Genomic DNA, 18,306 nt, shown 5'->3' with positions numbered 1-18,306 from the left:
ATTCTGTTAGAGTTTTGGAGAGCAATGAACAAAGATGTAGAGAGTAAAACAAAAGCATCTTCCTAACTTGTAAATTTATTTCTGGAATCTTTAAAATGTGACATTAAAGTTGCTTTTCTGGGCATGCAGACAGCCCTATGTCTTGATAATTGTATGTACAAGAATGGCTTAAAACTGTAATACAACATTTGGTTTCAGTCAACATTAGTTCTAGTGTTCAATTCATTCCTTGCAATAAATAGATTAAAGCTTATTACCATTGATAAAGTCTATCTTGTAAACCCCAGGGCATCGCTTTGAAAATTTTCATGGTGAAATTCAGCAGTGTCATGCAGAGTTGCATGATAACACCACGGTGACGTCTCAGTGATGCTGATGCATTATTTCCATGATTTCTGATTCTGACCCCACAACTCTGAACAAAGCTGTAACATTACAGTCAGGAGAGGGACAAAAAAACTCCCCAAAACGCCATAATACCCACAAAATATTATGCAAACCATATTTGACTTCTTTCATTGTCTTTCCACAGTTGGAACATTTCATAAAAAAGCCAAATGTTCAGAGATACAGACCACTGAGTTTAACTTCAATACAAAAAGAGTTGACAGAAAATATAATAAAGAATTGAATGAGTGGGAGCATTATACACCCAGAAAGAGTCAGATATTTTGCAAAGAGCAGTAATGCACAACAAGTCTGTTACACTTCCCTGAAGGAGTTAATGAGCGTGTGAATAAGGTGACATGGTCTGCAGGGATATGCAGGTGGCTGATGCAGTACACAGGGCTTTTCCCAAACCCTTCAGCAAAGAGTCTCAAAGAATCTTAAGAAAAGCCTTAAAAAAGGTAGACTTTGTGGGGATAGAAAGAAAATGTATCTTATGGATCATCAACTAGGAAAAAAAAAATTGAAGTAAAGGAAAGAATAAAAAATAATTTGTCACAACCATGGGAGGCTGTTAACACATCACCTCAGCATCTGTGCTGAGACCTGTACTGGTCCAAATATCCATTAACGGTCTGAGAAGGGGGCAAGGGGGTAATGAACTGCTAAACTACACTGACAAAACCGAACAATTAAGAGTAGGCAAAATTACAACCGACATGAAAGCTACAGAAGAGTCTCAAGATACTGTGACTGGACAGCAAAATGATGGCATAAACTAAATGTTAATAAATGCACTGAAATAAAGGAGTTTGATTGTCCACACAGACTGACAGGCTCCGAATTACCTGTTACAATGCAGAAAAGAGATGTAGTCACTACAGGCAGTTTTCTGGAAACATCAGCTCAACAGCAACCAAAAAATAGTAAATAATTTTAGAACTTTTCGGGAAACATATCAAGACTGAAATATAAAATACCATGCAGATAAATCATGAGTTTCTGACATTTTAAAAATGCATCTATTTCTGGTTATCTTTAAAAGAAAAACATACAAAGACATGCTACTGAGATGGATCAGAAGACCAAAATTATTTCTGAGCAGTGAAAATCCTTACATGTCAAGAATGCATCAGTAGGAATACACTGGGACTCTACAGCTTGAAGAACCAAACCACCCAGGTCTGAAACATATCACCAACAGGATGCTGGGCTATGTGAGCCTTTTGTCTGACCACCTGCACTGTTCTTACTTTCTTGTGAGGTAGAGGACACCGTAAGGACAATTTTTACTTTCTTGTGAAGTGTTAGCAGGATAAGCCAGAGCATGTTTAGATAAATTGTATTAATTGGGCTGAGATCTGCAAGAGACACTTTTCTCATTTCCATCTGCCCTGGAAGCAAAGATATTAAATAAGACATTAACCATTCGGCTCACAATGTGCTATAAAATTTTACCTTTGGTCTTATTAGGGTAACAAATGGGAAATATCATATAAGGCTTGAAATTATGGAGTAGAATAGATTCAAATTGCTTCATAAGTCAGAAAAGAAAAAACACCCTCCAGAGCCATCTCCCATTCCAAAAAGGACAGGTCTAAGTTCAGCTGGACACTGAATTTTTTATTTTCATCTGAAAAGCTGCACATGCTGCCTTTTTCCCTCTACAAGCTGAGGGGAAAAAGCAACTTCTGTGTATAAAGGGTATACATAGGGAGTACTAAGCACAGCACTGAACAGACAGACATCTAAAATACCAGATAATATGTTCAGGTTAGGTTAGAGCATCCTGGGTCTGTTAAACAACTTATGCTGTTGTAGCTCAAAGATTCATGTCCAGGCTGGATGAAAAGCCAAATTCAAGCAGATCAGAAGCCTCCCATAAGTGTAGGAAAATGGAAGGGCCAAAAAAGAAGTATTTTGATCCCTGTAAGAACACCCCTGCATAGCACAAGAAGCACATGAAGACCAAGGGGGGTTGTGCCATTAATCATAAAACAGCCTTTTCCCACCGCAAACCCAAATCTTCTTTTCCTGGCAAAACAATAGGAAAGGATGAACCAGTCACTTGAAGCAGCTACTCTGTTACATCAGCAACACATTCATCTTTTGGGTCACTCTCTGAAAGCATAATTTCCATCCCCACCATAGGTTTTCCCATCATGTTCGTGAGTAATTACCAACTGCCCAGGTTGTAAAATTTGGAGAAATCATTTTTGATTTCTTGAATCTCCCCAATCTCTCTTAATTCCTCTTCTTCTCTATGAACAAACCAAAATACAATAGAATGACGCAAGTCCTGGCATACTGTACATTCTGATGCTGAGAACACTCCCACACAGAAACTATTAATTCACAAAATCATGTAAGAAACCCTTCTGCTATTTACAAACTTCTGTGCTGTATTATTTTTCAAAAGATTTGACTGAACACACACAGTTTCATGGTAGTCAAATAAGGGGCCACAGCCAAGGTTTTTAGAGCCACCCCAGGATCGATCTCCAACTCATTTTCAAACCAGTTCTCATTTTCTACGTTAGACACCTTCATTCTTCAAGACAGAGCAGAGACTACTGGCAATACACTCCAGCACTGCAACTATTCATGATGTGCCACGTAGGCATCAAAATAATGGACTCTTCAGCTGTAAAGATACAGTAAGAGTAACACACACTAGTTTAACAACATTATGTATTCTGGCTTTGGAAATATGTTGCAATTTGTTGGGGGGAACGAGGGACAAAATGACATGCAGCTCCCCCCCAATGTAACAAAGAGAACACTCTGAGAAAAGTAAAGGTGGTTACTCCCAAAGGTTCAGTTCTTCTCTCAGATAGGCTGTGGTTTTCATTATGCCATGCTTTTCCCTTCACTATTCCCACAAATACCAGCTCAGCCTCACAGGCACTATCCTCCCTCAACTTTTCAGTGAAGACATTTCACAACAGTGTAGTTGAAAATAAGAACAATGGAGTTTAAGTGCACCATTTTTCTATTTCTGATTCAGCTATAATAACTATAATATCCTCCATGTCAGTAATAAGACAACTGTTAAATGTGATACTTAAAATCATTCACCTCTGGCTTCACAAAGCTCTTTCAGAAGTACCTGTTTCCAGAAAACATCATTACTGTAACACTCAGTAATTAGTGTGTAGGTGCTTTTTTATCTAAACCAATAAAATGCCCACCTTCAAGATTATTTTCAAAGTGTGAAATTAAAGCATGTAACAGCATATAACATCAGCCTGCACAAGGGCCCATGCCACAAACTGTCAGATACTCCAGCCTGAGCAGAGGAATGTGGAAGTGCCTGTTGCTCAGCAGCCAACGAGCTCTTCTGCTGAAGTCAGATAGAAAGAAGAGGAACAAAGAAAACAGGGTGAAAAAAAAGAAAAATATCTAACAGATTTACTTTTAAGACAATTCAAACAATACATAAAATCTTTTATTCACAACTTCAAAAACCATCATCTGTAGGTAATTAATTACTGCATGCCTGACTTCACTCTCAGTATTTTCACTGATGCCAGTGGTAGTAGGGCTGGCCTCTTCCCTATTAGCTAACTCAAACCTATAACTTGCTCTTGAATATGTCATTCAGATCTAATATCTCCTTTTAAGTATCCATTTCTGGCAGAGTGTAAAATACTCAACCTATCAAAGCACTGCAGTTTCATCATTACCCCCCCAAAATTAATCATGTTTCAGTACACACAAGGCAAGTCTTTTGCAGCACACTGCTAAGAAGGAACAGATAAAAGTGGATTTCCCAGTGCCCATACTGACACAGTAATACAGCTAATGATTTCCTGCAAGCTCTGTGAACAAAACTGCAAAATAACTCAGCTCTTCAGAAGCAACATGTAAGCAGAAAACTGAGCTGTTCTCTGTAAGGGCTTTGATTCTTCTGTGATCTCACTGAAACAAAATAAAAAATAGTCAGGTTAAATAAGGTAAATCCTTGCTTTAAAGTTTATTTTGGATTCATTTCTTTGAGAAGTCGCGTATACTAAAAAATAAAACTTTAGAGTCGGAACTTGATATGCGAACTTGATAATGTAAAACCACTAAAACTCAGTCTTACTGTTTTACCTGAGCGTGACAGTAACAATGAATTTTATCCTCCTTCAGACAGATAGAACAAGGCAGAAAATCCAGTTACATCCCATTTATATCCATAAAATAGGTTGCAAGAGGAGGGAGGCTGCCCATGCTGACACTCAAGAAAAGTTTATGCTTTCTGCATAAACGATTTTGTAATTCAAATACAAGTAGAGATTTGCAGGTTATTTTTTAAGTCATAGAAAGGCTCTCATAGCCCACACCATGGCTATGCATTTTGTACATGAACAACTCTCAGCACAGCTGAAGCTTCACTCCCCAGCTCCACTCTCAGATGTCACACTTGCAACTGCCTAAAAGTCAGAATAAAAGCTGGGCGTTACTGCAATGCACAGTTTTGAAAGACTTCAAGAAGTTACTGGAGCAAGACAAACTGCACAAGATTCTTCTCTACGAAGCCAGTCTAGCAGCGGCCCAACAGCTCAGAAAGGCTCTCATTTAATTAGCTGTTTGCAATGTAGAAGAGAGGCTGTAGAAGTGCCCAGTGCTGCATCCTCATTTGTGCTTCGCCGTGATCCCTAAGGCAGCAGTTCAGTCCCAAGTGAAACAGAGCTCATTATCAGCAGAGACAACCCTCCTCAGGAGAGAGGTGTTTCTCGTGCTGTTAATAGCATCAGCTCGGTCTGATCGCCCCTACCGCCTCTCTGAGCAGAGCACAGCCGGTACAGGCAGACTGTGAGCTGGGAAGGACCTGGCAGAGCTTAGCTGGAAGCAAGGATAGAGACTGGTCTCTGACAGGAAAGGAACACAGAGCCTTCATAGCTGGTTTGAGGAACGGTAAGACATTTAAAGTAAACTCGGAGCTGGCCTTGGTTTGAATTTGGTTTACAGGAAAGTGCAGATGATGGCAAAGCCGTCACTGATTCTCCCCCCTGGCTCATGGGCAACTCTCAACAATGCTCCTTTTGCTTTCTGAGTAGCACATCCCACATTTGCCTATTGGGCACATTTCCCTGTTTAAAAGAGGGCTAAGACCCCTATCATCAGCCTCTGCGGACTCTTGGCTCATGCTTCAAAAGAACACGTTTACTTGGGGAACTGCCCGATGCAGAGTCACGACGCAACCTCTGATCACACAGGGGAGAATTTGGAGCCCGCTCCACTTCAGCTGCCTCGTGCTACCAGGGCAAACAGCCTGATCTGATCTACCTACTAAACCCCTCAGCAAACAGCACCTCACTGATTTAAGGAGTGTAAGAGCACTAATACTCCTGCTCTGAAAACACAGCCCTGAAACCAGCCACGTCACCCGCTGGGCTGGTGGCAGATGGGGAAGGAGCCACGTCTCCACAAGGCTGAATTCAATTTAATTGAATGGAATTTCCTACATTTTTTCCCCCGTTCATACTTATCATCTTGCTTTTATCTGGCAGCATTTTAACAGCTGTTTTCTTTATCACATTAAACCGACATTTCTGACAAAAAAACAAATGTCTAATTCTCCTGGATTTCCACACAGTATGCTACAGGGGAGCAAATCTCTACTGAACCACGCTATCCTATTAGCCTGAGCACAGGTTTTCCTCTTTAAAACAAATATCTGTCCCATCCTCAAAAAAAAAAAAAAAAAAAATTAAAAAAGCCTTCAGTGACAATCTTCTGCTCAAACTTTACCCCCCAAAATACAGCAGGCCATTCCTCCAGCCAGTGGCACAACTGACACAGCACTGGGGAAGGTAATGGAGCTATGCTGATTTACAACAGTTAAAGATCTGACCTGGAAATGAGTCATGGCCATTACTTGCTGCTTGAATTGCAACTAATTCAAGGGGTTTGTTTTGTTTATCTTTGGATGTGTTGTAAAGCTTCAGTCACTAAAGGTCAACTCCAACATTTCTTCATAAATATTTAGGAAAGCTCCTGAATATTTAGGAAATGCTTGGATGTATGAGATTTTTCAAGCATGCTGCTTCTTGGATTTGGACTCATCTTTTCTATCACCTACTCTGCCATCTGAAATAGTCCATTAACCTACAGATTGAGGCAGCTACTTTTGGTGAAGGGGTGAAAAATCACAGCTTAGCTCTGAGCGTCAAAACAAGAAGGAAAGAGAAAAAAAAAAAAAATCACATAAAGAGGGAGGCTTCGGGACTCTTCTCCCTGCTGTCTGTCAGAGAGATGTGGCTCTGGCTGGTTTTAGGTGCCTTCTGCGTTATGGTCTGTTCTCCCTCTGCTGAGCAATCCAAGCACTACAGAGAGTAACAGAGCTGCCTGAAGCAAGAGGTTCTTCAGTCGTGTCAGGACTGCACGGGAACAAACTTTATTTCTCAGGCTAACACCAGAGAAAAGGAAGAAAGGCACGGGGACATGCTCAGCCTCACGCTCCCACCTCACCCACAGAAACTGCGCTGAGCCAGGCTGGAGCTGCCAACCCCCACGGCTAGGCTGAGGGCTGAGCAGGCTGGTGCAAAGACCTGCTGAGGTGAGGAAAGCTGTACCTCAGCTACAGACCAGGGACACCTCCAGAGAAGGCACAAAAGATCTTAGCTAGATGGTTTGCTCTCGCTGCCACACTTGCAAAGAAGAAATGAGACTAACTGCTCACATGTCTTCCATACAAGAAACAGATAAAAAGACTACACCAGCACTTCATCTGCTGGGGTGATCGTAGCAAATCTTGGCTCATCCCAGCAGTGGACAACATAATCCTGGATGTTGATCCAGCACTGCTCTTCTGCATTCACAGTAATTCTCCAGCACCCAACCTGACACACCCTACAGTTTCCTTGGGACAAAGAAGGGAAATAATAGGTATATGCAATACTACCAGCTTACCACTCTACAATGCATTAGATTCAGGGAGCTCCCTGTGCAGCAGCTCAATTTTAAAACCATAATTAAATTAAAATAATAAAAATAATAAAACCCCAATGTCCATATCAGATTCTGTGGTTGAACTGAGTGGTGATGCTGAGACTTTACGAAGTTTTCACCTCCATGAGGAACCAGTACCTTTTCTTGCTAAGCAGAGGAGCAGATAATCACCCTAGGGCTCCATCTTTAGTGAAAAATAAAACCCCCTATTTCTCAAAGGAAAAAAAAAAAAAACAAACCACCAACCCAATCCACATCCATTTTCACTAGCTCTATTCAAATTCAACAGAACAGCAGCTAAAAATACATCAGGAATCAAGGTGGGCACGAAGAAAAGAAAAAAAAGGTTTGACGCCAGAATGGCAGGATTTCAAGGGTGACCCACTGCCTGGTAATGTCAGTGGGATCCTTTTGAACCGCTTCCAAACAAGTCAGACACAGCTCACCTGGAAGTGGCTTGTTATTGAGCACAGCTGATTGAGGCAGAGGGGAAGAAAGCACAGAATTCACAAGGAAAATGCACAGATATGCTACTCATACCAGCCCCTGATCAGTGGGCAGGGGAAAGCTTTCTTTTAAATATCTAGCCCCAAACTGGAAAAAATACCAGCCTTCCCATAGGATCCATTTTAAACCTGAGGAGCGGGAAAACATAAAATGTAGCTAAAACCTAAGATTTTTCAAGGTTATATAAACAGACATTGCAAAGTTCTTTACTGTGTTTAGTAACCTACTGCCCCCAGAAAAGTTAATATGTTTTAAAACAACTTCAGATATATTCAGCAGAAGTCTGTTATTAAAATCAGTGAGAGACAAGATGTTAGCTGTACACTGTGCTAAGAAAAGCTGCAGATGACATGCAGAAAGCTCCTATGCTTTCACTCCACATCCAAAAATCCAAACATTTTCATTAAGCTGCACCTAAAGTGCTACCTTGCCAAAACTTCTAGAAAAGCACCAAGGTAGCTGTCAATAATTTTTTTTACAACCACCCAGGAAACATTTCAAAGGTGAGGAACTGTGGGCTGGTGCAAATCCTGCCTCTGTTACTGTTTTGGGCTGACAGGATCAAGGCGTCTGCTGGTGGCCAGAGACAAATGGACTCAAGAGAGTGATAGTGTGCATGAGCTTTTAAGCTGAGATACTTTCCACTTCAAGCACACCTAAGGGACTCGATGTAAACTGGTAACAGAGCCTGGGATTCACACAAATTAAATAAAAGCAGGAGTAGACAATGAAGAAAGTTAATTTTTCACCTAGAGAACTGCAGTGTTAGAAGATTGCCCTGGAGGATTTAATCAATGCAAGTGAATCTTGTGTATTTTCCTCCAGTATTCCCAAAATAAGTCAATAAGATGCCAGCACTTTCTCAGCATAAAGTGACCACTTCCCAGCAAGCTTGAGTTCAGGTCTTTATCAAAAGAACTAAAGAAATGCATTATGATTTCAGAGAAAAATAGCAAGCAAGGAAACAGAAGCAGCAGGATAACCTTACAAGGCACAGTAGGTTTTCAGAAAAACTTTTTTACTTCTTTTATTCTTCAGGGCTATTGGAAGCAATAAAAACTACTAAAACCAGACATTGCTGGCACACAAAAGTACCTGCAGCTACTCTGGCCTTTAAGAATAGCAAAGCATCCAAAAAATGTTCCACACCACCATCAGGTACTAAGTAAAGGTATTTCCAGATCCAGAACCTCCTCTCCCATGAGCAAAACACACCTACTTGTCCATCTGCTTCATTACAGATGATATAAAGCTCCCTATGCCTTCAAGCAACTTCTACTGCACCCACCTTCTAATCCATCACCTAAAGGATCTGTGCAAGTGTGGTGGGTCCACACACGTCACCTGAAATAAAGAGCTACAGACCACATTACGTAACACACTTCTATATAATTATAAACACCTGAATAAATGGCCCTGCTTGTCTGAAGATTTGCACACAGGCTCTCTCTCTTGGCCAAATGACATGTAGGCAGGGAGCTTTCTCAAGCTGTAAGTCGATTTACAACCCCACGTTCAGCTGGAGCCTGGATAATCTGTTTCTCGGAGCATTAAAAATCAAAATCTTCATAATTTCCCCTTTGTAGTACTCAGTTTGCATGCACAAAACAAAAGAGCTGTCAAGTCCTCAGTTTTAAAAGCTTTAAGCAAAATTAGCTATTCTAAGTTACCTGCAAAGCAAAGAGGTGCAGCTGAAAAACACCAGGGGCATATGATCCACAACTCTTCAAACAAAGTGTCAGAAGTTTCCAGAAGGCATGATAAGGATGGAGTCAACATCCTCAGTGCATTCCAACACAAGAATTTCAAGGACTTCAAGGAGCAAAAACATAGGTAGTTTTTCAGGGGCATCGAGAATATTGCAACAGTTGTACCTATGCTAATCAAAGGGTTTGGAAGCCAAGCTCACACTGCATTGCTCAGAAGTGATGCTCTGAAAAGAGCTTCTACTACAAGGAATCTTTTCTGCCTTGTTTCAAAATGATGACTCTTACTTTTCCATTTATCAGTATAATTTCTTCCTCAAACTGGCATTCAAATATATAGCTCTTCCTCAGGGGAGGAAGAAAACAAAAACATATTTTGAAATACAAGAGTGAATTCTCAACAGATATACATCAACGTGAGAAGTCAACAAAATTATGTTAATTTCTGCCAAATGAAACACAACCAAGACTTCTCTCCTTCGAGATGAAGCTGGGATGATTATGGTCATTTAGAGCAGATGCTGCTACTCATCACAGAGGGCACAAGAGCTTGTTCCCATGCCTGTGTAATGTCACTGAGCAAATACATCTGTTAGCAGGAGGAGGACTCAGTTCAGCACACTGATGTAGCAACGTCACTGGCTGACCTATTCTGCCCAGCACACAATGGAGAGTTGTTAATTTTTCTTTTCAATGAGACACTATGCAAGTGTTGATTTAATGGTTCATTTATCAACTCCTCTGAATATTAAGCAATTCATTTTGACTTAATTTGAGCAATTCAATTTCACCCATCCTTTCTCCCCTTGAAAAATGTGAATTGCTGTATAGGGAGAAGCTGTTTTAAAAGTTGACTTAACAGGAAGCACTTGGCTCCATGGGTTTTATACCCTTTCATATTCTGATATATATTTATAGCTGACTTTTTATTCGCCTTTTACATATTATATCTGAAATTTGCAAATGCTAAAGCAAAGACACTTCAACGAACGTTCTTAACACTGAAAACCAAAAGGCATCTTCTGCAGTAGTAGCTACTCCTCAAGAAGACCACCAGAAAACGAAGTGCATTGTCAACAAAACCAACAAGCCTATGAAATTCTGTAATACTCAGGGAAAGGAGCTTCTCATTGAAAATCCGTTACTTAGAAACTTTTTGCTACTGGATACATTTTCCCCATAGGGACAAAACAACAACGCAGGAAACACTCGAGCTTTAGTCTCACCTGTAAGCAGCACCTCATACCCCCAAGTTCGCATCTTGCGGAGCTCCCAGTGCCACGCACCAGCCCCGCTCTGCAGTCGGGCTCAGCCCGGCCGGTCCGAGACCCGCCCGTGGCACCGACCCCCGGCAGCGGCTCGACGGGACAGCCCGGGGTCGGGGCAGCCTCCCCCGGCACCAGAGCAGCCGCGACCGCTGCCCCTGGTGGTACCCGTCGCATTCCCCGCGGCTCCCACAGCTTTTTTCCTGATTCAGCCTGATTTGTACCCGTTTTCACCTGCTGCTCCCAGGTGCCGAAGCCCCTCTCCGCAGCCCCCCCAGCACGCGCGCGGTTAACATTCAGCCCGGCAGCTCCATCCAGCCGCGCACCCCCGCAGCCTCATCCCAGCGGGTCACTTCCAGGAGTCCCTTCCCCGCGGGAGCCTCGCCCCCCGCAGACACAGAGCATCCCCCGCAAACCTCGGCCGAGCCTTCCGGAGGGCCGGGCAGCGCCCGCCCGCTGCCAGGAGCCACTTTTCCCTCTGGGAATACGAATACGGAGGGAGGGATGCGAAGGAGCGATGCGAGGCAGGGATGCGCGGGGGGGCACCGCGACCGCGACCCGCGGAGCACCCGAAGGGCCGCGGCTCCCCGCGAAGGGCAGCGCTGGCCAGGCGCCGAAACTCCGCCAAGTCCGAGCGCGGGGCTGGGGCAGCGCCGCCCGGGCACCCCCTCGGCACTCACCGGGGCGGGGGTCGCGGGCAGGCTCGGTCCCTCAGGAGATCATGCCGGCGGGAGCGCGGGGCCGGCGGCGGAGCGGCTCCTCCGGCAGCGGGGGCGCGGCGCTGCCTCTCGCCGCGGCGCAGAGCCGCGCCGCCTCCGACACGCGGCCGCGGCGCCCCGGCCCCGCGGGGGGGGCGGCCGGGGGCGGGTCCGCTCCCGGCTCTGCCCGCCCCGGCCGCACCCACCGCCACCGGCACCGCCGCTGCCTCCTCTGATGTCTGTCTTTTTTTTTTTTTTAATTCCCTCCTCTCTTTCCCCCTCCCCTTTTATTCTTTTCCCTCCCTTTTATTCCTTTTCTCTTTCACCCCACTTTTCTTCTTTTTCGCCCTTTTCACCCAACTGTTCTCCCCTTTCCTCGTTTTTCCCCTTCTCGCCGTTTCCTCCCGCTTTCCCATGCCCTTTTTTCCTGCTCCCCTTCCTCCTCCACATCTCATAGAATCACAGAACCACTCCTGTTGGAAAAGGCTTTAAAATCAAGAACATCAAATCCAACTCTTAAGCCAGCACCACCAAGCCCTCCACTAAACCATGTCCCTAAGTACCACATCTGCACATCACACCAGGGATGGTGACCCCACCACTTCCCTGGGCAGCCTGTTCCACTGCTTGACAACCCTTTCCGTGAAGAATTTTTTCCTAATATCCAATCTAAACCTCCCCTGGTGCAACTCAGGCTGTTTCCTCTTGTCGCTTTTTATTTGAGCAGACGCCAACCCCCACCTGTCTACAACCTCCTTTCATGTAGTTGTGGAAAGCAACAATGTCTCCCCTGAGCCCCCTTTTCTCCAGGCCGAACACCCCCAGCTCCCTCAGCTCCTCCTCATAAGACTTGTGCTGCAGATCGCTCATCAGCTTTGTTGCCCAGCACTGGACAATTCTTTCTCCATTTTTTCTTTTCTTAATTTTTTTTCTTTTTTATTTCTGCTTTTCCCCATCCCTCTCCCTGCCAAAGCCTTTTAGCAAAGGAGACTGTGCCCAGCAGGCACTCAGCTGCCCAGTGTGGGACAAAGGCTCCAGAAGTAATACAGGTGATTTTCCCTTTGAGTTCCATGTGTTGGAGAGGAGATCAGTGGAAATGGGTTTTTCTACTTTAAAAAGTTGGTTGTTTTGCAACTATATGCAAATGCTTTGATTTTAGCAGATGGCAATGAATGCTTTCTTTCCACGTTTTATTTTGGAGCTAAGAATCAACGTAGAAAATTTTGTTTGCAATAAGCTCAGTAGCTACTGACTGCTGGTGTACCAGGTCAGGTTATACTTGTGTTCATGGAGAATTTGTCCATCACATGCCCACTTGCTGTTCTGCCCTCCCTTCTATGAGCCCCGGACCTTCACTTTGCCCTTTAAGTTCCAATGAAGTGTCAGGTTTGGTTCATCAGAGGTCTGTAAAATCAATTCCCAACTAAAGGACAGGGGATGCACCATATAACCCTACACTGGTGCCTCTACACATGCCCTCCTTCTACCTCCTGTAGGTTATATGCAAAATAGTGAAGAAAACTGTCAGGGCAAAAGAAAAGCACATCAGCAAAACTGGGAAGTATCAAGCACCGTAACTTTTATCAAGTTAGTCCAGCAAGAAATTTGACCTAAGGCTCTTCATTTTCTTTTCTGTTATTCTTTTAATTTTTAGTACTTCTTTTTTTTCATTACTTCAATAAGTGTTGTTGTCCTTCGTTTGCACTGATTTGCACTGTGCTCAGGATCCAGTTGGCCAGCAATGGCAGGGAATGCTAATTCCATTTAGTTACCGGAAAAAAGCAATAAAAGCAAATATGTTTCCCTGAGGCCCTGGCCCAGAGTGATGAAAAATCCAGACCAACAAACATATTTGTCAAAATCAGTCTGAAGTGTCCTCTCTTTTCCCATTGAAAAATAAAAGTAGGAAAATAGCACACTAGCAAACAGAAATATAAATGATGGACCCTTCCCAGCTCTAGTAGTTGCATCCCAAATATATCCCCAAGCTGAGGAAAGAGTGACAGTCTGTACCCCAGAACTGGGCAAGCCCTAATCACATTTCAGATGTGCCACGGACAGCCATAGCTAAGATTATTTTAAGTTATGGGGTCAGTGACAGCAGCAGCTGCTGCTACTCCTGACCTCAAGGGAATCACAGTCCTGGTTAACACAAAGTCTTTTCCTCCCATTCCTCACTGGGACTTACTGGGAGGTGAGTGGTCCTTTGAGCTGCTGCAATGGGTTCCCGGTGCTGTGCTGACCCACTGGCAGGAGCGGGCTGAAGGGGCAGAGGAAAAGGCAGCACTAGCAAAGCTAAAATAACTGTTCCTGTTAGAGATTACTCTACTTATTTTCCCTGCTTTTAGAAAGGAACAGCTGCTTCTCAGGTTTGCCAGCACCCAGAACTCAAAAAACTGGGAGTGAGAGATTCAGAAATAGGATGATTGTCTGTAAAATAGTCTGATGTCAAGGGTGGGTGGGGGGGAAAAGCCTCTTTTATTTGGCCTGTGATTACTAAGTCTTCAGAGATCCTTTTTTCTCAAGCTTTTTCCTCAGTTTTGGAGGAGCAGAGATCCACTTTCTTTTTTTTTTTTTTTAATGAATGCTGGGATTCTAACGTAATCAACTAATTCCAGGAGCTGAGGCTTCAAGATAAAAAGAAAAGTATACCATGTTGCAAAGCTCTCAATGCAATCTCATTGCATTGGCTTTGGCAGCGGTTCACTTGGCTCTGGAAATAATAAAGTGGGAGACTGAAATGACAAACAAACCGGAGATCCAAACTGAAGTACCACCAGGGAATGCAAAGCAGATGGCCAGCAAAAGAAGACCAGCCCAAAGATGCTATGGTCTTTGCAGGAAGATTACTGACAGCACCCACCGTGGTGGCCTCCTTTCCGTGAGCTTGCCTGGCATCGTTTGCATCTCAATGTCCTTGTAATTAATTATTATTGAGAGGAATAAACAAGCTAGAATGACCTCTTGATAGCAAATCAGTTGTACACCCTCTCATAGCAAATAGGGAGACCCAAGGGCACTGGATAGCCCATGAAAGGGTCAGAACCAACAGTACATTTCTATGGCATCTTGGGCCTACCTTGTTTTAACTGGTCATTGGGCTATCACCAAGATAACGCTGGTGTGTGCACTTAGGAACAATGCTCTCAGCGTGCTCCTATTGAAATGTCTGCTTCGTTTCAATATTCCATAATATTATTTTGTCAAGAGAATTTATTTAAAAGTTGCAAAATTAAGTCTGTGCTAAACAGGAGCTGGCACAATGGAAATGAGATTTTTGGGACCCCCCATAAATACGTGTAAGCAAATGAAATCTCGTGTAGCAATTCATTTTCAGAAAGAGAAAAAAAGCCCTAAATGACATTCTCTGCTGTCATATCCAGTTAGCTCAGGAGAGAAAAACACATGAATATCAACTGTGGCCATTTGAACTAAGCAGTGTAGTAAAACACCCTGAAGATCTCCATCAAGACTGATCCTTTCTGCTTATCCTAATCAATACACTGGTTTACTGGAGAAGGAAACCATTATTGTGGAGCAGGTTTCAGACTGCAAGCCCAGCAGATTCTCTGTGCTGCCAAATAGGATTTCTCTTTAGTCTATGTCCATCTCTAGCACTTAGCAGAGCTGACCTGTCCTCTTGTGTTTCCCAGCTGTTTTCTTCAATTTTCACTCTTCTGACCAGTATAAAAACACAATGTTTAATGCTTACTAAACCTTACATGCTCTCCTCTGTGGCCATTCACAGGGACCAGGATTTTGAACTTTGGACTCAATAGAAGTTTTTCAACAAGCACCTGGAGCTAAATCCTACCCACCATATTTGTGGGTGTTGCTCCATTACCTGCTCGTTTAAAATAAGCAGGATTTAATCATTTGGGGATGACAGTGAATTATAACCCCTCATGCAGGGATACAGCACTCCTGTCCCACTCTCCCAACCCGTCTGCTCACAGGCTGGTGCATCACTGGAGCACAGCCAGGCAGCCACAGAAATGCATTGAGTGAATAAGGTCTTCCTTCCCTATCAGCCAATAAAGATAATTACAAAGGCCAGCATATATTAATTTGGGTTCAATCCTTTTCCCACTCAAATTAATGTTGGTTTTGCCGTTGATGCTGATTTTAGTAGAAGCTGGCCCAACATCAGGGAGCTAAAATTAGATTGCTTCTGCCATCTCCCCTGTACCAGCCAAGGGAGTTACTGGCCCAGCCAGGAATTGATACTAACTCAAGGAACAGCCCAAGTATCCCAGGCATGCTGCTGATGGGCTCCAACACCTACTGCAGGAGCTCAGGCAGACAGACACCCACAGTGATCAAAATCATGACACCTCCTCCCCACACCACAGCCAGACCCCTGGGCACGCTCACCCCTCTCAAACTCATTTGCCAAAACCAGCACTAACTGAGGGCGGAGAAGGAGGCACACACAGAAAGTCCTTATCCACTGGGGCTCGGAGTCAGGGGATGGCAGGTCTTGGTGAAGATGCCTACACGTGCTCACACAGGTGTGTGACACACACTGCTGTTCTCGGGGACTCCCTGCGCGGGGCTGTCGGATTTTTGTCTGGTTTCCACAACACCAAAGTTGCTCATTGTCAGTATTGGTGATGCCACTCGAAAAAGTCAGGGGAAATCCATCATGGCCCGTGAGGTTATTGTGGTGTAACGAGCAGCCCTTGTATGTCATTTTTCAGCAGTGCAACTCAGCCCTTACAACTCCATTTCTGTCCTGCACAAAGCCATGGAGGTGGTGGCTCAATGCAAAGCTTGTGGGGCTTTGCTCGGGATCTCCCTGCATCGGTGCAGATGTGGATGCACGCAGATGTGCACACACAAAAATCATACACATACAATTATCCTCCACAGTTTTCCCCTGAAAAACAATATTTTCCTTTTAGCAGTGGTCTGCCCATTGGTGTGTCTGAGTATATAGATACATGGGCATTTAGCAGCAAGGATGAAAAGCCACACCTCCATGGAGCGCACGTAGCACCCTGATTTGCACATACCTCAGAAATACAAATAGTTCCTCTCTTCTCATATTCTGCTGCTACAATAACTTTACAGACAACTTTGCTTACTGGACTTGTTTCACGGTGGAAGTAACTACCAGCAATATCTTGCCTGCTACTCGGAGCAGTCACATGCTGCGATTGCTCATATGCCATTCAGATTCTCTAACAGCCGAGAGAGAGAAAAAAAGGGAGGCGAAAGAAAAAGACACATTACTCTCTTGTTTCTGCCTGAACTGCGAATGCTGTTACACTGATTTCCTTTAATTGGTCAATCCCCACCCTGTTTCCACAAAACACGGAAGATGACTGTTCGTAATTCCAAACTCCCAGCCTTGTGCCAGATAACATTTGCCAATCAGCTGCCAAGGAAAAAAAAAAAAAAAAGAAGAAAGAAAAAAGGAAGGAATGGCAGATTAAACAGACCAGTTCTGATTCTTACCTTCAGAAGCAGACTTCGTTCAAAGCCCACAAATACTTTTACTTTGCTGTAAGTCTGAGCTATTTTTAACTTCCCTCGGGGATGCCATATAGGGAGAGCAGCCCCCTCCCTATCATTACTAATCTGCCTAACATAACAGCAGGACACCTGCTGCTGGTGAGTCATATTTTGTGTGAAGCTAATGGTATATATATAGGCGAAATGTAAAGACAATTGCTTATTTCCCTGCCTACCCCATGTGGTGTTTGTTGCTCTAAGCAAATCAAATCATTGTAATGAAAACACCAGAAAGAAGACAAATACATAGGGAAATTCATGTTCTCTTCAGACCAGAAGCTCTATGAATGCCTAGCAGAATTATTCTTGTTTATATTTTTGGTGTGTGTACCTGTGTGTGTACATATATCTGCACTTCTGCATATGCACAAAGTGTTTGTGCTCTTAGAAGCTCCTGCTCTGGTACATGCAAACTAGTGTTTTCACTGAAAACTTGAATGGAAATTTAAGGACTACAAATCTAAAGCTCCACCCTGAACCTGTCTTCCCTACTCACTCACAGTAAGAAAGAACAAGCATGGAAAATGGGCATATGTAAGGGAAACAGGTTTACAACCTGCTAGCACAGAGAAACCTATAATGTGCTCCCCATACAAGCTTCCAGATATGAGACAGAGGTAGCTTTGTGGCTGTAGAGTGGCTGTTAAACATCAGCTGTTCCCTTTTGTTTGCTTCACAGCCCTTACTTGCAGTGACAAACATATCTATAGAGCAGCCCTTGCTCTGTGCTGGGAGCCTGATTTAGCTTTGGCCCTCAAGCCATGCATTTCATCGTTATAGGCTTCACTTCTAAACTTTTGAGAGCTGCAATAAAGCGCTGGCAGGTTTGGCTTTGTGATCCCTGGAAGATCTCTCTTTTATTCCTTTCCCCCTCTCTCTCTCTCCTTTATTATTATTCTTTTTCAAAATGTGAAATTTTGGTTATTTCTGTCTTTGCAGAAAGGCATTGTCCTGATCTTCTGCCTCAGGAAATACTTCCATTCATGGTGGATATTGGCACTCACTATTCTTAACCTTAACTCACCCTACTGTCCCTAAATTCTACAATATAGTCCTTCTTATTACAGACCGTGGTAAAATGTCCACTAACACCAGTGGAAGTAGGATGGACACTTAAGAGGTGCTAGAACATCTCACAGTAACTTTGTCACTTCCAGAATAAGTCATTGGGCGTTGCAACACATGAAGCCATACCTTGACTGATATAGAACATAAACTTTTATCTTCCTCTAATAGGAAAATATCTGAAGTATTCAATGGATAATGGAAAACTTCCTGTAGGTTTAT

General features: G+C 43.5%; 1 protein-coding gene across 4 annotated transcripts in view; it reads right to left on the bottom strand.

The window, feature by feature from the left end:
• The window catches only part of SGCD (sarcoglycan delta), a 327,884-nt gene extending 310,887 nt beyond the window's left edge, over positions 1 to 16,997 (bottom strand). The window contains exon 1 of one of the 4 annotated variants that reach the window (XM_017828149.1): positions 16,963 to 16,997. The gene's annotated coding sequence lies outside the window, so the exon portion shown is untranslated. Of the gene's footprint in view, positions 1 to 9,503; positions 9,628 to 11,484; positions 11,556 to 16,962 lie in introns of those variants that run through there. The other 3 variants (XM_017828147.1, XM_017828150.1, XM_017828151.1) reach the window with 3 other exon arrangements.
• Between the last annotated feature and the right edge of the window lie 1,309 nt (positions 16,998 to 18,306).

Source organism: Lepidothrix coronata, unplaced genomic scaffold (assembly GCF_001604755.1).
Source record: "Lepidothrix coronata isolate B3197 unplaced genomic scaffold, Lepidothrix_coronata-1.0 Scaffold146, whole genome shotgun sequence".
NCBI lineage: Eukaryota > Metazoa > Chordata > Aves > Passeriformes > Pipridae > Lepidothrix > Lepidothrix coronata.
This window is presented reverse-complemented; position numbering and strand designations above follow the sequence as displayed.